Source organism: Bos indicus, chromosome 21, assembly GCF_029378745.1.
Source record: "Bos indicus isolate NIAB-ARS_2022 breed Sahiwal x Tharparkar chromosome 21, NIAB-ARS_B.indTharparkar_mat_pri_1.0, whole genome shotgun sequence".
NCBI classification, from domain to species: domain Eukaryota; kingdom Metazoa; phylum Chordata; class Mammalia; order Artiodactyla; family Bovidae; genus Bos; species Bos indicus.
In genome coordinates this window covers 328,839-353,798 of record NC_091780.1, presented here as the reverse complement: position 1 = coordinate 353,798, position 24,960 = coordinate 328,839, and the positions used below count along the sequence as shown (strand labels likewise).

The window sequence follows — 24,960 nt, the reverse complement described above, 5'->3', positions numbered from 1 at the left end:
AGGTCCCTATGGAGATTCCACTGGGGAGTCAGACATCTTTTCTTGTTGGGACATGGAATTCCGCTTCCCGCTCGAGGTGGAAAAGAGGTGTCAGGCCACCTGTAGAGTTGAGGTAGGGATCAGGGTCTATTTTTAGAGTTGCCACGGGGTTCACAGTCCTCCCTTCCTGTCGTGAGTTGATACTCTGGGTGACATTCAAGTCATTGCAGGGGAATGAGGCCTTATGTCGAGTGGATGGGGACATCGGGGTCTTTTTGAATGGCAGCATGACCCCTGGAGTTCCTCTGGAGTTTCAAGGTGAGACTGGCCTCCTCCTGAGTTGCGACGGGAACATCAGGATTCCTTTGCAGACGAAGCAGGGAAATGGACCCTCATCTTGTGATGAGGAGGGGAAACCGGGGCTCTTCTTGAGTTGTGGCGGGAAGCTCAGTGTTCCTCTCGAGTGGACATGTGTTTGTTGGGGGAACTTCTTGCGTTGCCTAAAGCATGTCAAGTGCCCTTCAGGGGCTCAAGAGGGAAGGTGGGATTTCTCTTGAGATGCTGCAGTGGAAAGGGGCCTCATCTCGCGTTGAGGGGAGAATATCCTGGGGTTTCTTGAGTCGCGGCAGAAATCTTGGGATTCCTCTCGAGTTGCGAAGGTGACCTGAAACCCACTCGTGTTGCCTTAGGAAAGTCAAGTCTCCATTAGAGTTGCAAGGGGCCTCTCGGGATTCCTCTCCAGTTGGTGCAGGAGCATAGTGCCTCATCTCAAGTTGAGGCCAGAACCTCAGGGTTCCTCTCCAATTATGACATCGAACTAGGGTTTCAGTGGAGTTTGAACTGGGGAGGCAGGCCTCGTCTTGTGTTGAGGCATGGAATTTGGCTTGCCTCTCGAGTTGGGAATGGGGTGTCAAGCCTCTTGTCAAGTTGGATTTGTAACCTGCAGCTTTTTATGGAGGATGCAACCGGGGTGTCAGTGCCCCTTGGTGTTGCGACTCAGTACTCAGGGTTCCATTTGAATCAGGCCTTATCTCGAGTGGATGGGGAAATGGGTGTCTTTGGGATTGTGACAGAACCCACGAGGTTTCCTGTCGAATGTCAAGGTGAGACCGGCCTCCTCTTGAGTTGCGACGGGAACGTCGGGATTCCTATCCAGACAAAGCAGGGCAATCGACCCTCATCTCAAGATGAGGAGGGGCAAAGGGGCTCAGATTGAGGAGTGTCGGGAAACTCGGTGTTCCTCTCAAGTGGGGACGGGTATGTCGGGGAACTTCTTGAGTTTCTAAAAGGGTGTGGAGTACCGTTTTGAGTTTCAAGAGGGAACGTGGGATTTCTCTCGAGACGCTGCATTGGGAAAGGGCCTCATCTCGCATTGAGGGGAGAATCCCATGGTTTTCCTCGAGGTTTGGCAGGAAGTTTGGGGTTCCTCTCGTGTTGCAATGTGGACCTCAGGGTCCCACTTGTATTGCCTCAGGGAAGTCAGGTCTCATTTCGAGTTGTAACGGGCACCTCGGGATTCCTCGCAAGTCACTGCAGGGTAAATATTCCTCAGATAGACTTGTGTCCATAAACTCCGTGTACCTCTCCAATGGGGACAGGGATCTCCAGGTTGCATTCAAGGTTCCCCTGGGGAGTCAAGCCTCGTCTCGATTTGAAGCAAAGAACTCTACTCTCGAGTTACAACGGGTATTTCCTGGAGCCGTTTAAGTGGCCTTAAAGGAGTCAAGACCCTTATGGAGTTTTCAGAGGGAACTCAGGATTGCTCTCTAGGCGCTCCAAGAAAGAACGGCTTCATCTCGCGATGATGGGGCAATCTCGTGCTTTTTCTCGAGTTCTGGTGGGAAGCTTGGGGTTTCTCTCGAGATACGACTGGGAGCTAAGGGAGCCCCCCGTGTTGCCCCAGGGAAGTCCAGTCTCCATTAGATTTGAGATGGGGAGCGTGGGATTTCTCTCAAGTCACGGCAGGGGAATTGGGCCTCAATTCACGTTGAAGGGGGAATCTCAAGGTCTTTCTCGAGTTGCGGCAGGAAACTTTGGGGTCCCTAGAGTTGCCACGGTGACCTCAGGGAACTTCTCATGGTGCCCATGGAAGTCAGGAATCCTTTCGAGTTGTGAGGGGCCTCTCAGGATTCCTCTGGTGTCTGTACAATGGAAGAGGGCCTCATCTCCTGTTCAGGCGGGAACCTCATGGTTCCTCTCCTGTTCTGACGTGGATCTCGGGGTGTTTCTGAAGTTTCAAATGGGAAGTCAGGTCTCAACTGTGTTCAGGCATGGAACTCTGCTTTTCTCTCCAGCTGTAAAAGAGGTTTCAGGCCTCCAGTCAAGTTGAATTGGGACCTGGGGCTTTTCTCGAATTTGGAACTGGGGTATCAGTCCTCCCTTCGTGTTGTGAGTTGATTCTCGGGATTCCATTCGCATCGGTGCAAGGGAATCAGGCCTTATCTTGACGGATGGGAAACTCCATGTCTCTCGAATTGTGGCAAGACCCGTGGGTTCCTCTCCAATTTCAGTTTGAGACTGGCCTCCTATTGAGGTGCTACAGGGACGTCTGCATTCCCTTTCAGACAAAGCAGGGGAATCGACCCTCACTTTGAGTTGAGGAGGGTAACAAGTGGCTCTTCTTGGGTTGTGGCGGGAAACTCAGCGTTCGTCTGGAGTGGGCATGGGTATCTTGGGAAGCTTCTGGGGTTTCATAAAGGGTGTCAAGTTCCCTTTCTACTTCCAAGGGGAACTTGGGATTTCTTGGGAAACACTGCACCATAAAAGGGCCTCATCTGAAGTAGAGGGGAGAATTCTGTGGTTTTTGTGGAGTTGTAGAGGGAAGCTCAGGGTTGCTCTCAGGTTGTGTGAGGGCCTGGGGGACCCGCTTGTGTTTTCTCACGGAAGTCAGATCTTTCGAGTTGCAAGGGGCACCTCGGTATTCCTCTTACGTCGCTGAAGGGATGAATAGGGCCTCATCTCGAGTTGAGGCGTGAATCTCAGGGTTCCTCTCCATTTCTGACATCAATCTCAGGGTTTCTGTGGAGTTTGAACAGGGGAGGCAGGCCTCGTCTTGTGTTGAGGCATGGAGCTCGGCTTCTCTCTCGAATTGTGAATGGGGTGTCAGGCCTCCTGTTGAGTTGAATTTGGAACCTGTTGCTTTTTCTAGAGGATGCAACTGGGGTGTCAGTGCCCCTTTGTGTTGTGACTCAGTACTTGGGGTTCCATTTGAATCAGGCCTTATCTCAAGTGGATGGGGAAATCGGTGTCTTTGGGATTGTGGCATGATCCACGAGGTTTCCTGTCGAGTTTCAATATGAGACTGGCCTCCTTTTGATTTGCGATGGGATTGTTGGGCTTCCTTTCCAGACAAAGCAGGAGAATCGACCCTCATCTCGAGATGAGGAGGGGCCAAAGAGCTCAGAATGAAGTGTGCCCGGGAACTTGGTATTCCTCTCAAGTGGGGACACGTATGTCAGGAAACTACTTGAATTGCATAAAGGTGTCGAGTACCGATTTGAATTTCAAGAGGGTACATGGGATTGCTCTTGAGACACTGGAGTGGAAAAGGGCCTCATCTCACCTTGAGCGGGAAATCCCGTGGTTTTCCTTGAGGTTTGGCAGGAAGTTTGGGGTTCCTCTCATGTTGTGACGTGGACCTCAGGGTCCTGCTCTTGTTGCCTCAGGGAAGTCAGGTCTCATTTCATGTTGTGACAGGCACTTCTGGATTTCTCGCAAGTCACTGCAGGTGAAATAGGCCTCAGATAGACTTGTGTCCAGAAACTCTGTGTTCCGCTCTAGTGGTGACAGGGATCTCTGGGTTGCGTTCAAGGTTCACCTGGGAAGTCAGGCCTCGTCTCGAGTTGAAAGATGGAACTCTGCTCTCCTCTCGAGTTGCAACAGGCATCTCCTGGAGCGGGGGAGTCAAGCCTCCTATGGAGTTTTGAGAGGGAACTTGGGATTGCTCTCTAGGCTCTGCAGGAAAAGAATGGCCTCATCTCGCGGTGACGGAGGAATCTCATGGTTTTTCTCGAGTTATGGCGGGAAGTTTGGGGTTTCTCTTGAGTTACGACGGGGAACTCAGGGAGCCTCCCATGTTGCCCAAGAGAAGTCAAGTCTCCATTCTAGTTGCGATGGGGAGCGTGGGATTGCTCTCGAGTCATGGTAGGAGAATCAGGCCTCAATTCGCATAGAAGGGGGAATCTCAAGATCTTTCTCGAGTTGCAGCAGGAAACTTTGAGGTCCCTCGAGTTTCCACGGTGACCTCAGGGAACATCTAATGGTGCCTATGGGAAGTCAGGTATCCTTTTGAGTTGTAAGGGGCCTCTTAGGATTCCTCTGGGGTCAGTGCAATGGAAGAGGGCCTCATCTCCAGTTTAGGCGGGAACCTCAGGGTTCCTCTCCTGTTCTGACATGGATCTTGGGGTATGTCTTCCATTTCAAACAGGGAGTCAGGTCTCGAATTGTGTTAAGGCATGGAACTCTGCTTTCCTCTCGAGCTGTAAAAGAGGTTTCAGGCCTCCAGTCGAGTTGAATTGGGGATCTGGGGCTTTTCTCGAATTTGCAAACGGGGTATCAGGCCTCCCTTCTTGTTGTGAGTTGATTCTCGGGGTTCCATTTGAATCAGTGCAAGGGAATCAGGCCTTATCTCGAGTGAATAGGGAACTCTGTGTCTCTCAATTTGTGGCAAGACCGCTGGGTTCCTTTCCAGTTTCAAGCTGAGACCGGCCTCCTCTTAAGGTGCAACGGCGATGTCAGCATTCCCTTCCACATGAATCTGGGGAATCGACCCTCATCTCAAAGTTGAGGAGGAGAAAACGGAGCTCTTGTTGGGTTGTGGCGAAAACTCAGCATTCCTCTTGAGTGGAAACGTGTATCTCGGGAAGCTTCTGGGGTTTCATAAAGGGTGTCAAGTTTCCTTTTGAGTTCCAAGAGGGAACGGGGGTTTCCTGGGATATGCTGCAGCATAAAAGGGCCTCATCTCACGTTGAGGGGAGAATTTTGTGGTTTTTATGGAGTTGTGGCGGGAAGCTCAGGGTTCCTCTAGAGTTGCGTGGGGACCTGGGGGACCCGCTAGTGTTTCCTCAGGGAAGTCATATCTGCTTTTGAGTTGTGAGTGGCACTTCAGGATACCTCTCCCATCGCTGCAGGGATGAATAGGGCCTCATCTCGAGTTGAGGCGGGAACCTCGGGGTTCCTCTCCAGCTCTTACAGGGATCTCATGGTTTCTGTGGAATTTGAACAGGGGAGGCAGGTCTTGTCCTGTGTTGAGGCGTGGAATTCGGCTTGCCTCTCGAGTTGGGAATGGGGTCTCAAGCCTCTTGTCAAGTTGGATTTTTAACCTGCAGCTTTTTTTCGAGCATGCAACTGGGGTATCTGTGCCCCTTGGTGTTTCGACTCAGTACTCGGGGTTCCATTCAAATAAGGCCTTATCTCGAGTGGATGGGGAAATCGGTGTCTTTGGGATTGTGGCACGACCCACGAGCTTTCCTGTCGAGTTTCAATGTGAGACCGGCCTCTTCTTGAGGTGCGACGGGAACGTTGGGATTCCTTTCCAGACAAAGCAGGGGAGTTGCCCATCATCTCGAAATGAGGAGGGGCAAAGGGGCTCAGATTGAGGCGTGTCGGGAAACTCTGTGTTCACCTTAATTGGGGACGGGTATGTCGGGGAACTTCTTGAGTTTCATAAAGGGTATCAAGTACCATTTCGAGTTTCAAGAGGGAACGTGGGATTACTCTTGAGATGCTGCAGTGGGAAAGGGCCTCATCTCACGTTGAAGGAAGAATCCCGTGGTTTTCCTCGAGGCTTGGCAGGAAGTTTGAGGTTCCTCTTGGGTTGCGACGTGGACCTCAGGATCCAGCTAGTATTGCCTCTCATTTCGAGTTGTGACGCGCACCTCGGATTCCTCACAAGTCACTGCAGGGTAAATATTCCTCAGATAGACTTGTGTCTAGAAACTCCATGTTCCTCTCCAGTGGGGACAGGGATCACCGGGTTGCATTCAAGGTTCCCCTGGGGAGTCAAGCCTCGTCTCGATTTGAAGCAAAGAACTCTACTCTACTCTCAAGTTGCAACGGGTATCTCCTGGAGCCCTTTAAGTGGCCTTAAGATAGTGAAGACTCCTGTGGAGTTTTCAGAGGGAACTCGGGATTGCTCTCTAGGCGCTCCACGAAAGAAGGGCTTCATCTCGCGATGATGGAGGAATCTCGTGGTTTTTCTCGAGTTGCGGTGGGAAGTTTGGGGGTTTCTCTCGAGTTATGACTGGGAACTCAGGGAGCATCCCGTGTTTCCCCAGGGAATTCCAGTCTCCATTAGATTTGAGATGGGGAGCGTGGGATTGCCCTCGAGTCACGGTAGGGGAATTGGGCCTCAATTTGCGTGAAGGGGGAATCTCGAGGTCTCTCTCGAGTTGTGGAAGGAAACTTTGGGGTCCCTGGAGTTGCAATGGTGAACTCAGGGAACTTCTCATGGTGCCTATGGGAGGTCAGAAATCCTTTCGAGTTGTGAGGGGCCTCTTAGGATTCCTCTGGGGTCAGTGCAATGGAAGAGGGTCTCATCTCCAGTTGAGGCAGGAACCTCAGGTTTCCTCTCCTGTTCTGACATGGATCTCGGGGTGTGTCTGCAGTTTCAAACAGGGAGTCAGGTCTCAACTTATGTTGGGGCATGGAACTCTGCTTTCCTCTCGAGCTGTAAAAGAGGTTTTAGGCCTCCAGTCGAGTTGAACTGGGGACCTGGGGCTTTTCTCGAATTAGGAAATGGAGTATAAGACCTCCCTTCAGGTTGCGAGTTGATTCTCGGGGTTCCGTTCAAATCGGTGCAAGGGAATCAGGCCTTATCTCGAGTGGATGGGAAATCCATGTCTCTCGAACTGTGGCCAGACCCCCAGGTCCTCTCCAGTTTCACGTTGAGACCGACCTCCACTTGAGGTGCGATGGGGACATTAGCATTCCTTTCCAGACAAAACTGGGGAATCGACCCTCATCTGGAGTTGAGGAGGGAAAAATGGGGCTCTTCCTGGGTTGTAGCGGGAAACTCAGCATTCCTCTGGAGTGGGGACGGGTATCTCAGGAAGCTTCTTGGGTTTCATAAAGGGTGCCAAGTTCCCTTTCTACGTCCAAGAGGGAACGTGTGATTTCTTGGGAAACGCTGCAACATCAAAGGGCCTCGTCTCACATTGAGGGGAGAATTTCGTGGTTTTTGTGGAGTTGTGGCGGTGAGCTTAGGGTTCCTCTCGAGTTGCATGGGGACCTGGTGGACCTGCTCGGATTTCCTCAGGGAAGTCAGATCTGCTTTCGAGTTGCATGGGGCACTTTGGAATTCCTCTCCCTTCACTGCAGGGGTGAATATGGCTTCATCTCGACTTGAGACAGGAACCTCAGGTTTCCACTCTGGCTCTGATAGGGATCTTGGGGTCCCTATGGAGATTCCACTGGGGAGTCAGACGTCATCTCGTGTTGGGACATGGAACTCTGCTTCCCTCTCGAGGTGGAAAAGGGGTGTGGGGCCTCCTGTCGAGTTGAGGTAGGGATCACGGGCTATTTCTAGAGGCACGATGGGGCTCTCAGTCCTCCCATCGTGTCGTGAGTTGATACTCGGGATGACATTCGAGTTGTTGCATGGGAACGAGGCCTTATCTCGAGTGGACGGGGACATCAGGGTCTTTTCAAATGCTAGCACGACCCTTGGAGTTCCTCTCAAGTTTCAAGGTCAGACGGGCCTCCTCCTGAGGTGCGACGGGTACGTCGGGATTCCTTTGCAGACGAAGCAGGAGAATGGACCCTCAACTCGAGATGAGGAGGGGAAACCTGGGCTCTTCTTGAGTTGTGACGGGAAACTCGGTGTTCCTCTTGAGTGGAGACAGGTATGTCGGGGAACTTATTGAGTTGCCTAAAGGGTGTCAAGTACCCTTTCGAGGCTCAAGAGGGAAGGTGGGATTTCTGTCCAGACGCAGCAGCAGAAAGGGGCCTCATCTCGCCTTGAGGGGAGAATCTCCTGGGGTTTCTCGAATTGCAGAGGAAACTTGGGGTTCCCCTCGAGTTGTGACAGGGACTTCAAACCAGCTCATGTTGCCTCAGGAAAGTCAAGTCTCCATTTGAGTTGCGAGGACGAGTGCAGGAGTGCTGTGGTGTCACAGCAGGGGAATCAGGCCTCAAATCGCATGGAAAGGGGAATCTCAAGGTGTTTTTCGAGTTGCAGCAGGAAGTGTGCATTCCTTCGAGTTGCCACGGGGACCTCAGGGTACTTCTCATTGTGCTTATTGGAAGCCAGGAATCCTGTCAAATTGTGAGGGCCCTCTCAGGATTCCCCTGGGGTTGGTGCAATGGAGGAGGGCCTCATCTCCAGTTGAGGTGGGAACCTCAGGGTTCCTCTCCTGTTCTGACGTGGATCTCGGGGTGTGTCTTCCATTTCAAACAGGGAGTCAGGTCTTGAATTGTGTTAAGGCATGGAACTCTGCTCTCCTCTCAAGCTGTAAAAGAGGTTTCAGGCCTCCAGTCCAGTTGAATTGGGGATCTGGGGCTTTTCTCGAATTTGCAAATGGGGTATCAGTCCTCCCTTTGTGTTGTGAGTTGATTCTCGGGGTTCCATTCGAATTAGTGCAAGGGAATCAGGCCTTATCTCGAGTGGATAGGGAACTCTGTGTCTCTTGATTTGTGGCAAGACCCCCGGGTTCCTTTCCAGTTTCAGTTTGAGACCGGCCTCCTCTTGAGGTGCGACTGGGACGTCGGCATTCCCTTCCAGATGAAGCAGGGGTATCGACCATCATTTCAAGTTGAGGAGGAGAAAAAGTGGCACTTCATGGGTTTTGGCGGGAAACTCAGTTTTCCTCAGGAGTGGGGACAGGTATCTTGGGAAGCTTCTTGGGTTTCATAAAGGGTGTCAAGTTCCCTTTCTACTTCCAAGAGGGAACGTGGGATTTCTTGGTAAACAATGCAGTGTAAAAGGGCCTCATCTTACATGGAGGGGAGAATTCCGTGGTTTTTGTGGAGTTGTAGTGGGAAACTAAGGGTTCTTCTCAAGTTGCATAGGGACCTGGGGGACCTGCTCGTGTTTCCTCAGGGAAGTCAGATCTGCTATCAAGTTGCAAGGGGCACCTCGGAATTCCTCTTCTGTCACTGCAGGGATGAATAAGGCCTCATCTCGAGTTGAGGCGGGAACCTCAGGGTTCCTCTCCATTTCTGACATCGATTTCAGGGTTTCTGTGGAGTTTGAACAGGGGAGGCAGGCCTCATCTTGTGTTGAAGAATGGAACTCATCTTCCCTCTCGAGTTGTGAATGGGGTGTCAGGCCTCTTGTCATGTTGGATTTGGAACCTGTGGCTTTTTCTGGAGGATGCAACCGGGGTATCAGTGCCCATTGGTGTTGCAACTCAGTACTCGGGATTCCATTCAAATAAGGCCTTATCTAGAGTGGATGGGGAAATCGGTGTCTTTGGGATTGTGGCACGACCCTACGAGGTTTCCTGTCGAGTGTCAATGTGAGAACGGCCTCCTCTTGAGTTGTGATGGGAATATCAGGATTCCTTTCCAGATAAAGCAGGAGAATCGACCCTCATCTCGAGATGAGGAGGGGCAAAAGTGCTCAGAATGAAGTGTGCCTGGGAACTCGGCATTCTTCTCAAGTGGGGACGTGTATGTTGGGGAACTTCTTGAATTGCATAAAGGTGTTGAGTACCTATTTCAAATTTCAAGAGGGTACATGGGATTGCTCTTGAGATGCTGCAGTGGGAAAGGGACTCATTTCACGTTGAGGGGAGAATCCCGTGGTTTTCCTCAAGGTTTGGCAGGAAATTTAGGGTTCCTCTCGAGTTGTGATGTGGACCTCATGGTCACGCTCGTATTGCCTCTGGGAAGTCAGGTCTCATTTCGAGTTGTGACAGGCACCTCTGGATTCCTCTCAAGTCACTTCAGGGGAAATAGGCCTGATAGACTTGTGTGCAGAAATTCCGTGTTCCTCTCCAGTGGCCACAGGGATCTCTGGTTTGCGTTCAAGGTTTACCTGGAGAGTCAGCCCTCATCTCGAGTTGAAGGAAGGAACTCTGCTCTCCTCTCGAGTTGTAACGGGCGTCTCCTGGAGCCCTTGAGTGACCTAAAGGGAGTCAAGCCTCCTATGGAGTTTTGAGAGGGAACTTGGGATTGCTCTCTAGGCCCTGCAGGAAAAGAAGGGCCTCATCTCACGATGACGGGGGAATCTCATGGTTTTTCTCGAGTTATGGCGGGAAGTTTGGGGTTTCTCTTGAGTTACGACTGGGAACTCAGGGAGCCTCTCTTGTAGCCCCAGAGAAGTCCAATCTCCATTTGAGTTGCGATGAGGAGCTCGGGATTTCTCTCGAGTCACGGCAGGGGTATCGGGCCTCAATTCGCTTAGAAGGGGGAATCTCAAGGTATTTCTCCAGTTGCCCAGAAACCTTTTGGGTCTCTCGAGTTGCGACGGTGAACTCAGGGAACTTCTCATGGTGCCTATGGGAAGTCATGAATCCTTTCGAGTTGTGAGGGGCCTCTTACGATTCCTCTGGGGTCAGTGCAATGGAAGAGGGCCTCATCTCCAGTTCAAGCAGGGACCTCAGGTTTCTTCTCCTTTTCTGACATGGATCTTGGGGTGTGTCTGCAGTTTCAAACAGGGAGTCAGGTCTCGACTTATATTGAGGCATGGCACTCTGCTTTCCTCTCGAGCTGTAAAAGAGTTTTCAGGCCTCCAGTCGAGTTGAATTGGGGACCTGAGGCTTTTCTCGAATTCGGAAATGGGGTATAAGTCCTCCCTTTGGGTTGTGAGTAGATTTTTGGGGTTCTGTTCGTATCATTGCAAGGGAATCAGGCCTTAACTCGAGTGGTTGAGGAAATCCATGTCTCTCGAATTGTGGCAAACCCCCAGGACCTCTCCAGTTTTACACTGAGACCAACCTCCTATTGAGGTGTGACGGGGACATCTGCATTCCTTCCAGACAAAGCTGGGGAATCGACCCTCATCTCGACTTGAGGAGGGGAAAACGGGGCTCTTGTTGAGTTGTGGTGGGAAACTCAGCATCTTCTGGAGTGGGGCGGGTATCTCGGGAAGCCTCTGGGGTTTCGCAAAGGGTGTCAAGTTCCCTTTCGAGTTCCAAGAGGAAACGTGGGATTTCTTGGGAAACGTTGCAACGTAAAATGGCCTCTTATCGTGTTGAGGGGAGAATTTCATGGTTTTTGTGGAGTTGTGGTGGGAAGCATAGGGTTTCTCTCGTGTTGCGTGGTAATCTGGGGGACCAGCTCGTGTTTCCTCAGGAAGTCAGATCTGCTTTCGAATGCGAGGGGCACCTTGGGATTCCTCTCCCATTGCTGCAGGGCTGAATATGGCTTCATCTCGAGTTAAGGCGGGACCTCAGGGTTCCTTTCCTTTTCTGACATTGATCTGAGGGTTTCTGTGGTGTTTGAACAGGGGAGGCAGGCCTCGTCTTGTGTTGAGACATGAAACTCAGCTTGCCTCTCGAGTTGGGAATGGGGTGTCAAGCCTCTTGTCGAGTTGGATTTGTAACATGCGGCTTTTTATGGAGGATGCAACTGGGGTGTCAGTGCCCATTGGTGTTGTGACACAGTACTCGAGGTTCCATTCGAATCAGGCCTTATCTCGAGTGGATGGGGAAATCGGTGTCTTTGGGATTACGAGGTTTCCTGTAGGTTTTCAATGTGAGACCGGCCTCCTCTTGAGGTGCGATGGGATTCCTTTCCAGACAAAGCAGGGGAATCGGCCTTCATCTCGAGATTGGGAGTGGCAAAGGGGCTCAGATTGAGGTGTGTTGGGAACCTCAGTATTCCTCTCAAGTGGGGACAGGAATGTCGGTGAACTTCTTGAGTTTCATAAAGGGTGTTGAGTACCGTTTCAAGTTTCAAGAGGGAACGTGGGATTTCTCTCGAGACGCTGCATTGGGAAAGGGCCTCATCTCGCATTGAGGGGAGAATCCCGTGGTTTTCCTCGAGGCTTGGCGGGAAGTTTGGGGTTCCTCTTGATTTGCGACGTGGAGCTCAGGATCCCACTCATATTACCTCATGGAAGTCAGGTCTCATTTTGAGTTGTGACGCGCACCTCAGGATTCCTCACAAGTCACTTCAGGGTAGATATTCCTCAGATAGACTTGTGTCCAGAAACTCCATGTTCCTCTCCAGTGGGGACAGGGATCTCCAGGTTGTGTTCAAGTTTCCCCTGGGGAGTCAGCCCTTGTCTTGAGTTGAAGCAAAGAACTCTACTCTCTTCTTGAGTTGCAACAGGTATCTCCTGGACCCCTTTAAGTGGCCTTAAGGGAGTCAAGACTCCTATGGAGTTTTCAGAGGGAACTCAGGATTGCTCTCTAGGCCCTCCAAGAAAGAAGGGCTTCATCTCGCGATGATGGGGCAATCTCGTGGTTTTTCTCGAGTTGCGGGAGGAAATTTGGGGTTTCTCTCGAGTTACGACGGAGAACTCGGGAAGCGTTTCGTGTTGCCCCAGGGAAGTCCAGTCTCCATTAGATTTGAGATGGGGAGCGCAGGATTGCTCTTGATTCAAGGCAGGGGAATCAGGCTTCAATTCGCGTTGAAGGGGGAATCTCAAGGTCTTTATCAAGTTGCGGCAGGAAACTTCAGGTTCCCTCGAGTTGCCATGGTGACCTAGGGAACTTCTCATGGTGCCTATGGGAAGTCAGGAATCCTTTCGAGTTGTGAGGGGCCTCTCGGGATTCCTCTGGTGTCTGTACAATGGAAGAGGGCCTCATTTCCAGTTGAGGTGGGAACCTCTGTATTCCTCTCCTTTTCTGACGTGGATTTTGGGGTGTGTCTGCAGTTTCAAACAGGGAGTCAGGTCTCGACTTAGGTTGAGGCATGGAACTCTGCTTTCCTCTCCAGCTGTAAAAGAGGTTTCAGTCCTCCAGTCGAGTTGAACTGGGGACCTGGGGCTTTTCTCGAATTTGGAACTGGGTTATCAGTCCTCTCTTCGTGTTGTGAGTTGATTCTCAGGGTTCCGTTCTAATCGGTGCAAGGGAATCAGGACTTATCTCGAGTGGATGGGGAAATCCGTGTCTCTCGAATTGTGGCAAGACCCCTGGGTTCCTCTCCAGTTTCAATTTGAGACCAGCCTCCTCTTGAGGTGCGACAGGGACGTCGGCATTCCCTTCCAGATGAAGCAGGGGATTTGACCCTCATTTCGAGTTGAGGAGGGGAAAAAGTGGCTCTTCTTGGGTTGTGGTGGGAGACTCAGCGTTCCTCTGGAGTGGGGACGGGTATCTCGGGAAGCTTCTGGGGTTTCATAAAAAGTGTCAAGATCTCTATCTATTTCCAAGAGGGAACGTGGGATTTCTTAGGAAACACTGCAATGTAAAAGGGCTTCACCTCTCGTGAAGGGGAGAATTCCATGGTTTTTGTGGAGTTGTAGTATGAAGCTTAGGGTTGCTCTCAAGATGAGTGGGGACCTGGGGGACCCACTCATGTTTCCTCAGGGAAGTCAGATCTGCTTTCGAGTTGCAAGGGGCACCTCGGGATTCCTCTTGTGTTGCTGGAAGGATGAATAGGGCCTCATCTCGAGTTGAGGCGTGAACTTCAGGGTTCATCTCCATTTCTGTCATCGATCTCAGGGTTTCTGTGGAGTTTAAACAGGGTAGGAAGGCCTCGTGTTGTGTTGAGTTATGGAACTCCACTTCCCTCTCCAGGTGTGAATGGAGTGTCAGGCCTCTTGTCAAGTTGCATTTGGAACCTGTGGCTTTTTGTGGAGGATGCAACTGGGGTGTCAGTGCCCCTTGGTGTTGAGACTCAGTACTCGGAGTTCCATTCGACTCAGGCCTTATCTCGAGTGGATGGGGAAATCGGTGTCTTTGGGATTGTGACAGAACCCACGAGGTTTCCTGTCGAATGTCAAGGTGAGACCGGCCTCCTCTTGAGTTGCGACGGGAATGTCGGGATTCCTTTCCAGACAAAGCAGGAGAATCGACTGTCATCTTGAGATAAGGAGGGGCAAAAGAGCTCAGAATGAAGTATGCCCGGAACTCTGTATTCCTCTCAGGTGGGGACGCGTATGTTGGGGAACTTCTTGAATTGCATAAAGGTGTCGAGTACTGATTCGAATTTCAATAGGGTACGTGGGATTGCTCTTGAGACGCTGCAGTGGGAAAGGGCCTCATCTCGTGTTGAGGGGAGAATCCTGTGGTTTTCCTCGAGGTTTGGCAGGAAGTTTGGTGTTCCTCTCGAGTTGTGACGTGGAACTCAGGGTCCTGTTCGTATTGCCTCTGGGAAGTCAGGTCTCATTTAAAGTTGTAACAGGCACCTCTGGATTCCTCTCAAGTCACTGCAGGGGAAATAGGCCTCAGATAGACTTGTGTCCAGAAACTCCGTGTTCCTCTCCAGTGGTGACAGGGACCTCTGGGTTGCGTTCAAGGTTCACCTGGGGAGTCAGGCCTCATCTCGAGTTGAAGGAAGGAACTCTGCTCTCCTCTCGAGTTGTAACGGGCATCTCCTGGAGCCCTTGAGTGGCCTAAAGGGAGTCAAGACTCCTATGGAGTTTTGAGAGGGAACTCGGGATTGCTCTCTAGCCGCCCCACCCCCACCCCTCCATCTCACGATGACAGGGGAATCTCGTGGTTTTTCTTGAGTTGCGGTGGGAAGTTTGGGGTTTCTCTCGAGTTACGACTGGGAACTCAGGGAGCCTCGCATGTTGCCCCAGAGAAGTCCAGTCTCCATTCGACTTGCAATGGGGAGCGGGGGATTGCTCTCCAGTCATGGCAGGACAATCGGGACTCAATTCGTGTAGGAGGGGGAATTTCAAGGTCTTTATCGAGTTGTGGCTGGAAACTTTGGGGTCCCTCGAGTTGTGACGGTGACCTCAGGGAACTTCTCATGGTGCCTATGGGAAGTCAGGTATCCTTTCATGTTGTGAGAGGCCTCTTAGGATTTCTCTGGGGTCAGTGCAATGGAAGAGGGCCTCATCTCCAGTTGAGGCGGGGACCTCAGGATTCCTCTCCTTTTCTGACATGGATCTCGGTGTGTGTCTGCAGTTTCAAACAGGGAGTCAGGTCTCGACTTAGGTTGAGGCATGGAGCTCTGCTTTCCTCTCCAGCTGTAAAAGAGTTCTCAGGCCTCCAGTCGAGTTGATTTGGGGACCTGGGGCTTTTCTCGAATTTGGAAATGGGGTATAAGTCCTCCCTTCGGGTTGTGAGTTGATTCTCGGGGTTCCATTCGAATTGGTGCAAGGGCATCAGGCCTTATCACTAGTGGATGTGGAACTCTGTGTCTCTCGAACTGTGGCAAGACCCCCGGGTTCCTCTCCAGTTTCCTTTTAAGACGTGCCTCCTCTTGAAGTGCAACTGGTACATCGGCATTCCCTTCCAGACGAAGCAAGGAATCAACCCTCATTTTGAGTTGAGGAGGGGGAAAGTGGCACTTCTTGGGTTGTGGCAGGAAACTCAGCATTCCTCTCGTGTGGGGACAGTTGTCTTGGGAAGCTTCTGGGGTTTCATAAAGGGTATCAAGTTCCCTTTCTACTTCCAAGAGGGAACGTGGGATTCCTTGGGAAACACTGCAGCGTAAAAGGGCCCCATCTTGTGTGAAGCGGAGAATTCTTTGGTTTTTGTGGAGTTGTAGTGGGGGGCTTAGGGTTGCTCTCAAGATGCGTGGGGACCTGGGGGACCCGCTCGTGTTTCCTCAGGGAATTCAGGTCTGTTTTCGAGTTGCTAGGGGCACCTCCGGATTCCTCTTGTGTCAATGCAGGGATGAATAGGGCCTTATCTCGAATTGAGGCGTGAACCTCAGGGTTCCTCTCCATTTCTGTCATCGATCTCAGGGTTTCTGTGGAGTTTGAACAGGGGAGGCAGGCCTCGTCTTGTGTTGAGTTACGGAAATCCGTTTCCATCTCAAGTTGTGAATGGTGTGTCAGGCCTCTTGTGGAGTTACATTTGGAACCTGTGGCTTTTTCTGGAGGATGCAACTGGGGTGTCAGTGCCCATTGGTGTTGCGACTCAGTACTCAGGTTTCCATTCAAATCAGGCCTTATCTCGAGTGGATGGGGAAATGGGTGTCTTTGGGTTTGTGACACAACCCACGAAGTTTCCTGTCGAGTGTCAAGGTGAGACTGGCATCCTCTTGAGTTGCTACGGAAATGTCGGGGTTCCTTTCCAGACAAAGCAGGAGAATCGACCCTCATCTCGAGATGAGGAGGGGCAAAAGAGGTCAGAATGAAGTGTGCCCGGGAACTCGGTATTCCTCTCTAATGGGGACGCGTATGTCAGGAAACTTCTTGAATTGCATAAAGGCGTAGAGTACCGATTCGAATTTCCAGAGGGTACGTGGGATTTCTCTCGAGATACTCCAGTGGAATAGAGCCTCATCTCGCGTTGAGCGGAGAATCCCGTGGTTTTCCTCGAGGTTTGGCAGGAAGTTTGGTGTTCCTCTCGAGTTGTGACGTCAATCTTAGGGTCCTGCTCGTATTGCCTCTGGGAAGTTAGGTCTCATTGCAACTTGTGGCAGGCACCTCTGGATTCCTCTCAACTCACTGCAGGGGAAATAGGCCTCAGACAGACTTGTGTCCAGAAACTCCGTGTTCCTCTCCAGTAGTGACAGGGATCTCTGGGTTGCATTCAAGGTTCACCTGGGGAGTCAGGCCTCGTCTAGAGTTAAAGGAAGGACCTCTGCTCTCCTCTCAAGTTGTAACGGGCATCTCCTGGAGCCACTGAGTGGCCTAAAGGGAGTCAAGACTCCTATGGAGTTTTGAGAGGGAACTCGGGATTGCTGTCTAGACCCTGCAGGAAAAGAAGGGCCTCATTTCGCGATGACGGGGGAATCTCGTGGTTTTTCTTGAGTTGTGGCGGGAAGTTGGGGTTTCTCTCGAGTTACGATAGGGAACTCAGGGAGCCTCAAGTGTTGCCCCAGAGAAGTTCAGTCTCCATTCAACTTGCGATGTGGAGCGGGGGGTTGCTCTCGAGTCATGGAAGGGCAATCAGGCCTCAGTTCGCGTAGAAGGGGGAATTTCAAGGTCTTTATCGAGTTGCAGCTGGAAACTTTGGGGTCCCTCGAGTTGCCACGGTGACCTCAGGGAACTTCTCATGGTGCCTATGGGAAGTCAGGTATCCTTTCATGTTGTCAGAGGAAGAGGGCCTCATCTCCAGTTGAGGTGGGAACCTCAGGATTCCTCTCCTTTTCTGACGTGGATTTTGGGGTGTGTCTGCAGTTTCAAACAGGGAGTCAGGTCTCGACTTAGGTTGAGGCATGGAACTCTGCTTTCCTCTCCAGCTGTAAAAGAGTTCTCAGGCCTCCAGTCGAGTTGATTTGGGGACCTGGGGCTTTTCTCGAATTTGGAAATGGGGTATAAGTCCTCCCTTCGGGTTGTGAGTTGATTCTCGGGGTTCCATTCGAATTGGTGCAAGGGAATCAGGCCTTATCTCGAGTGGATGTGGAACTCCGTGTCTCTCGAACTGTGGCAAGACCCCCGGGTTCCTCTCCAGTTTCCATTTGAGACCAGCCTCTTCTTGAGGTGCGAAGAGGACGTCGGCATTCCCTTCCAGATGAAGCACGGGAATCGACCCTCATTTCGAGTTGAGGTGGGGGAAAAGTGGCACTTCTTGGGTTGTGGCGGGAAACTCACTGTTCCTCTCGAGTGGGGACAGTTATCTCAGGAAGCTTCTGGGGTTTCATAAAGGGTGTCAAGTTCCCTTTCTACTTCCAAGAGGGAACGTGGGATTTCTTGGGAAACACTGCAGCGTAAAAGGGCCTCATCTCGTGTGGAGGGGAGAATTCCTTGGTTTTTGTGGAGTTGTAGTGGGAAGCTTAGGGTTGCTCTCAAGTTGCATGGTGACCTGGGGGCCCCACTCGTGTTTCCTCAGGGAAGTCAGATCTGCTTTCAAGTTGTGAGGGGCACCTCGGGATTCCTCTTGTGTTGATGCAGGGATGAATAGGGCCTCATATCGAATTGAGGCATGAACTTCAGGGTTCCTCTCCATTTCTGGCATCAATCTCAGGGTTTCTGTGGAGTTTGAATAGGGGAGGCAGTCCTCGTCTTGTGTTGAGTTATGGAACTCTGATTGCCTCTCAAGTTGTGAATGGGGTATCAGGCCTCTTGTAGAGTTGCATTTGGAACCTATGGCTTTTTCTGGAGGATGCAACCTGGGTGTCAGAGCCCCTTGGTGTTGCAATCAGTACTTGGGGTTCCATTCGACTCAGGCCTTATCTCGAGTGGATGGGGAAATCGGTGTCCTTGGGATTGTGACACGACCCACGAGGTTTCCTGTCGAGTTTCAGTGTGAGACCGGCCTCCTCTTGAGGTGTGATGGAATGTCGGGATTCCTTTCCAGACAGCAGGAGAATCGACCCTCATCTCGAGATGAGGAGGGGCAACAGAGGTCAGAATGAAGTGTGCCTGGGAACTCGGTATTCCTCTCAAATGGGGACGCATATGTCGAGGAATTTCTTGAATTGCATAAAGGTTTCGAGTACAGATTTGAAATTCAAGAGGGTACGTGGGATTTTTCTTGAGACACTGCAGTGGGAAAGGGCCTCATCTCGCGCTGAGGGGAGAATCCCGTGGTTTTCCTCGAGGTTTGGCAGGAAGTTTGGTGTTCCTCTCGAGTTGTGACATGGAACTCAGGGTCCTGCTAGTATTGCCTCTGGGAAGTCAGGTCTCATTTAAAGTTGTGACAGGCACCTCTGGATTCCTTTCAAGTCACTGCAGGGGAAATAGGCCTCAGATAGACTTGTGTCCAGAAACTCCGTGTTCCTCTCCAGTGGCGACAGAGATCTGTGGGTTGCACTCAAGGTTCACCTGGGGAGTCAGGCTTCATCTCGAGTTGAAGGAAGGAATTCTGCTCTCCTCTCGAGTTGCAACGGGCATCTCTTGGAGCCATTGAGTGGCCTAAAGGGAGTCAAGCCTCCTATGGAGTTTTGAGAGGGAACTCAGTATTGCTTTCTAAGCCCTGCAGGAAAAGAAGTGCCTCATCTCGCGATGACAGGGTAATCTCGTGGCTTTTCTCGAGTTTTGGCGGGAAGTTTGGGGTTTCTCTCGAGTTACGACGGGGAACTCAGGGAGCCTCCCGTGTTGCCCCAGAGAAGTCCAGTCTCCATTCAACTTGCTATGGGGTGCGGGGGATTGCTCTTGAGTCACGGCAGGGCAATCAGGCCTCAGTTCGCGTAGAAGGGGGAATCTCAAGGTCTTTCTCGAGATGCAGCTGGAAACTTTGGGGCCCCTTGAGTTGCGACGGTAACCTCAGGTAACTTCTCATGGTGCCTATGGGAAGTCAGGAATCCTTTCGTTGTGAGGGGCCCATAGGATTCCTCTGGGGTCAGTGCAATTGAAGAGGGCCTCATCTCCAGTTGAGGTGAGAACCTCAGGTTTCCTCTCCTTTTCTGACGTGGATCTTGGTGTGTGTCTGCAGTTTCAAAAAGGAATAAGTCTCGACTTATGTTGAGGCATGGAACTCTGCTTTCCTCTCCAGCTGTAAAGAGGTTTCAAGCCTCCAGTCGAGTAGAATTGCGGATCTGGTGCTTTTCTCGAATTAGGAAACGGGGTATAAGTCTTCCCTTCATTTTGTGAATTGATTTTCAGGGTTCCGTTCGTATCCGTGCAAGGGAATCAGGCCTTATCTCGAGTGGATGGGGGAATCCGTGTCTCTCGAATTGTGGCAAACCCCCAGGTCCTCTTCAGTTTCCGTTTGAGACCAACCTCCTCTTGTGGTGCGACAGGGACATCAGCATTCCTTTCCAGATGAAGCAGGGGAATCGACCCTCATCTCGAGTTGAGGAGGGGAAAACGGGGCTCTTCCTATGTTGGGGCGGGAAACTCAACATTCCTCTGGAATGGGGACGGGTATCTTGGGAAGCTTCTGGGGTTTCATAAAGGGTGTCAAGTACCCTTTCGAGTTCTAAGAAGGAAAGTGGGATTTCTTGGGAAACGCTGCAATGTAAAAGGGCCTCATGTCGCACTGTGGGGAGAATTTCGTCATTTTTGTTTAGTTGTGGTGGGAAGCTTAGGGTTCCTCTCGAGTTGCATGGGGATCTGGGGGACCCACTCGTGTTTCCTCAGGGAAGTCAGATCTGCTTTCGAGTTGCCAGGGGCACTTCGGAATTCCTCTTCTGTCGCTGCAGGGATGAATAGGGCCTCATCTCGAGTTTAGGCGGAAACCACAGGATTTCTCTCCAGCTCTGACAGGGATTTGGGTGTCCCTATGGAGATTCCACTGGGGTTTCAGACGTTGTCTTGTGTTGGGGCATGGAACTCCACTTCCCTCTCCAGGTGGAAAAGTGGTGTCAGGCCTCCTGTCGAGTTGAGGTAGGGTTCAGGGGCTATTTCTAGAGGTGCCACGGAGCTCTCAGTCATCCCTTCGTGTCATGAGTTGATACTCGGGGTGACATTCGAGTCGTTGCAGGGGAATGAGGCCTTATCTCAAGTGGACGGGGACATCGGGGTCTTTTCAAATGGTAGCATGACCACTGGAGTTCCTCCGAGCTTCAAGGTGAGACCGGCCTCCTCCTGAGGTGCAACGGGAATGTCAGGATTCCTTTGCAGATGAAGCATTAGAATGGACCCTCAACTCGACATGAGGAGGGGAAACCTGGGTTCTTCTTGAGTTGTGGTGGGAAACTCTGTGTTCCTCTCGAGTGGAGACGGGTATGTCGGGGAACTTCTTGAGTTTCCTAAATGGTGTCAAGTACCCTTTCGAAGCTTAAGAGGGAAGGTAGGATTTCTCTCGAGACATTGTAGCCAAAAGGGGCCTCATCTCTCGTTGACGGGAATAGTCTCCTGGGGTTTCTCGAGTTGCGGCAGAAAACCTGGGCTCCTCTCGAGTTGTGACAGGGACCTCAATCCAGCTCGTGTGGCTTCAAGAAAGTCAAGTCTCCATTCAAGTTCCGAGGGCAACCACAGGAGTGCTTTGGAGTCACATCAGGGGAATCAAGCCTCAATTGTCATGGAAGGGGGAATCTCAAGGTGTTTTTCGAGTTGCAGCAGGTAGTGGGGGTTCCCTCGTGTTGCCACGTGGACCTCAGGGTACTTCTCATGGTGCCTATTGGAAGTCAGGAATCCTGTTTAGTTGTGAGGTGCCTCTCGGGATTCCCCTGGGGTCGGTGCAATGGAGGAGGGCCTCATCTCCAGTTGAGGCGGGAACCTCAGGGTTCCTCTCCTATTCTGACATGGATCTCAGGGTGTGTCTCCCATTTCAAACAGGGAGTCAGTCTCGACTTGTGTTAAGGCATAGAAGTCTGCTTTCCTCTCGAGCTGTAAAAGAGTTTTCAGGCCTCCAGTCCAGTTGAATTGGGGATCTGGGGCTTTTCTCGAATTTGCAAATGGGGTATCAGTCCTCCCTTCTTGTTGTGAGTTGATTCTCTGGGTTCCATTCGAATCAGCGCAAGGGAATCAGGCCTTATCTCGAGTGGATGGGGAACTCAGAGTCTCTCGATTTGTGGCAAGACCCCAGGGTTCCTCTCCAGTTTCAAGTTGAGACCGGCCTCCTCTTGAGGTGCGACTGGGACATTGGCATTCCTTTCCAGATGAAGCTGGGGAATTGACTCTCATCTCGAGTTGAGGAGGGGAAAACTTGGCTGTTGTTGGGTTTTGGCGAGAAACTCAGTGTTCCTCTCGAGTGGGGACGGGTATCTGAGGAAGCTTCTTGGGTTTCATAAAGGGTGTCAAATTCCCTTTCGAGTTCCAAGAGAGAAGGGGGCGTTTCCTGGGATATGCTGCAGCGTAAAAGGGCCTCATCTCGCATTAAAGCGAGAATTTTGTGGTTTTGTGGAGTTGTGGCTGGAATTTAGGGTTCCTCTAGAGTTGCGTGGGGACCTGGGGGATGCACTCGTGTTTCCTCTTGCATCACTACAGGAATGAATGGGGCCTCATCTCGAGTTGAGGCGTGAACCTCAGGATTCCTCTCCATTTCTGATTCGATCTCAGGGTTTCTGTGGAGTTTGAACTGGGGAGGCAGGCCTCGTCTTGTGTTGAGGCATGAAACTTGGCTTGCCTCTTGAGTTGGGAATGGGGTGTCAGGCCTCTTGTCGAGTTGCATTTGGAACCTGTGGCTTTTTCAAGAGGATGCAACTGGGATCTTAGTGCCCCTTCGTGTTGCAACTGAGTACTTGGGATTTCATTTGAATCATGCCTTATCTCAGTGGATGTGGAAATCTGTGTCTTTGGGATTGTGGCATGGCCCACGAAGTTTCCTGTCGAATTTCAATGTGAGACCGGCCTCCTCTTGAGATGTGACAGGTTCGTCGGGATTCCTTTCCAGACAAAGCAGGGGAATTGACCCTCATTTGAGATGAGGAGTGACAAAGCAGCTCAGGTTGAGGTGTGCTGGGAAACTCTATGTTCCTCTCACATGAGGACAGGTATGTCGGAAAATTCTTGAGTTGCATGAAGGGTGTCCAGTAACGTTTCGAGTTTCAAGAGGGAACGTGGGATTTCTCTCGAGACGCTGCAGTGGGAAAGGGCCTCATCTCCTGTTGAGGGGAGAATCCCCTTGTTTTCCTCGAGTCTTGGTGGGAAGTTTGGGGTTCTTCACGAGTTGCGACATGGACTTCAAGGTCCCGCTCGTATTGCCTCAGGGAAATCAGGTCTCATTTCGAGATATGACAGGCACCTCTGGATTCCTCACAAGTCACTGCAGGGGAAATACGCCTCAGATAGACTTGTGTCCAGAAACTCTGTGTTCCTCTCCAGTGGTGACAGGGATGTCCAGGTTGCAATTAAGGTCCAACTAGGGAGTCAGTCGAGTTGAAGCAAAGAACTCTGCTCTCCTCTCAAGTTGCTACGGGCATCTCCTGGAGCCCTTTGAGTGGCCTAAATGGAGTCAAGCCTCCTATGGAGTTTTGAGAGGGAACTCGGGATTGCTCTTTATGCCCTGCAGGTAAAGAAGGGCCTCATCTCGCGATGACGGGGGAATCTAGTGGTTTTTCACGAGTTTGGGTGGGAAGCTTGGGGTTTCTCTCGAGTTGTGATGGGGACCTCAGGGAACTGCTCATGTTGCGAGTAGTCAGGTCTCTTTTTGAGTTGTGAGGGGCACGTCAGGATTCCTCTCGAGTTGGTGCAGGGGACTAGGGCTTCGTCTCGAGTTGAGGCGGGAAACTCAGGTTTCCTCTCCAGCTCTGACAGGGATCTCAGGGTTCCTATGGAGATTCCACTGGCGAGTCAAACGTTGTCTTGTGTTGGGGCATGGGACTCCGCTTCCCTCTCCAGGTGGAAAAGGGGTGTCAGGCTCCTATCAAGTTGAGGTAGGGATCATGGGCTATTTCTAGAGGCCCCAAGGGGCTCTCAGTCCTCCTTTTGTGTTGTGAGTTGATACTCGGCATGATATTTGAGTCGTTGCAGGGGAATGAGGCCTTATCTTGAGTGGCTGGTTACATCGGGGTCTTTTCAAATAGTGGCCCGACCCCTGGAGTTCCTCTTGAGTTTCAAGGTGAGACCGGCCTCCTCCTGAAGTGCGACAGGAACACGGGGTTCCTTTGCAGAGTAAGCAGGGGAATGGACCCTCATCTCGAGATGAGGAGGGGGAAATGGGGCTCTTCTTGAGTTGTGGCGGAAAACTCACTGTTCCTCTCGATGGGAGAAGGGTATGTCGGGAACTTCTTGAGTTGCCTAAATGGTGTCAATTGCCCTTTCGAGGCTCAAGAAGGAAGGTGGGATTTCTCTCGAGATGCTGCAGTGGAAAGGGGCCTGATCTCGTGTTGAGGGGAGAATCCCCTGGGTTTTCTCGAGTTGCGGCAGGAAACTTGGTGTTCCTCTCCAGTTGTGATGGGGACCTCAGGGACCTGCTCGTGTTGCCTCAGGAAAGTCAAGTCTCCATTCGAGTTTCGAGGGGCCTCTTGGGATTCATCTCCAGTCGGTGCAGGAGCACAGGGCCTCATCTCGAGTTGAGGCTGGAACCTCAGTGTTCCTCTCCAGTTCTGACATGGATCTCAGGGTTCTTATGGAGTTTCAGTATGGGAATCAGGCCTCGTCTTGTGTGGAGACATGGAACTCCGCTTCCCTCTCGAGGTGTAAAAGGGGTATCAGGCTTCCCGTTGAGTTGGCATAGGGATCTGGGGCTTTTTCTTGAGGTACCCTGGTGCTGTCACACCTCCCTTTGTGTTTTAAGTCCATCCTCGGGGTTGCAGTCGAGTCAGTGCAGGGGAATCAGTCTTATCTGTAGTAGATGGGGAAATCTGGGCCTTTTTGAATTGAGGCACGACTCCTGGGAATGCATTCGAGTTTCAAGGTGAGACCAGCCTCCTCTTGAGGGGCGACGACAACACTGGGATTCCTTTACTGATGAAGCAGAGTAATCAACAGTCATCTCGAGTTGAGGAGGGAGAAATAGGGCTCTTCTTGAGCTGTGGCGGGAAACTCAGCAGTCCTCTCAAGTGGGCACGGATATCTCGGGAAGCTTCTGGGGTTTCATAAAGGGTGTCAAGTTCCCTTTCCAGTTCCAAGAGGGAACGTGAGATTTCTTGGGAAACACTGCAGCATAAAAGGGCCTCATTTCGTGTGGATGGGAGAATTTCATGGTTTTTGTGGAATTGTGGTGGGAAGCTTAGGGTTCCTCTCGAGTTGTGTGGGGACTTGGGGGACCCGCTCGAGTTTTCTCAGGGAAGTCAGATCTGATTTCGAGTTGTGAGGGGCACCTTGGGATTCCTCTCACGTCGCTGCAGGGATGAATAGGGCCTCATCTCGACTTAAGGCGGGAACCTCAGGGTTCTTCTCCATTTCTGACATCCATCTCGAGGTCTCTGTGGAGTTTGAACAGGGGAAGCAGGCCTCGTCTTGTGTTGAGGCACTGAACTCGGCTTGCCTCTTGAGTTGTGCATGAGGTGTCAGGCCTCTTGCCCAGTTGGATTTGGAACCTGCATCTTTTTCTGGAGGACACAACCAGGGTGTCAGTGGCCCTTCGTGTTGTGACTTTATTCTCAGTGTTACTTTGGAGTCTGTACTGGGCATCAGGCCTTATCTCGAGTAGATGGGGAAATCGGTGTCTTTGTCTCTTAATTTCTGTCATACTGAGAAAGGATTTTGATTTTTTTACTAGTAATATATAGGAATATTTTGGACAATATGAAAAGTCT

At 51.4% G+C, this 24,960-nt stretch overlaps 1 protein-coding gene across 1 annotated transcript in view; it reads left to right on the top strand.

Annotated features, from left to right (window-relative positions):
* The window catches only part of LOC139178153 (coiled-coil domain-containing protein 3-like), a 72,139-nt gene that overhangs the window by 36,332 nt on the left and 10,847 nt on the right, over window positions 1-24,960 (top strand). The window lies entirely within an intron of this gene.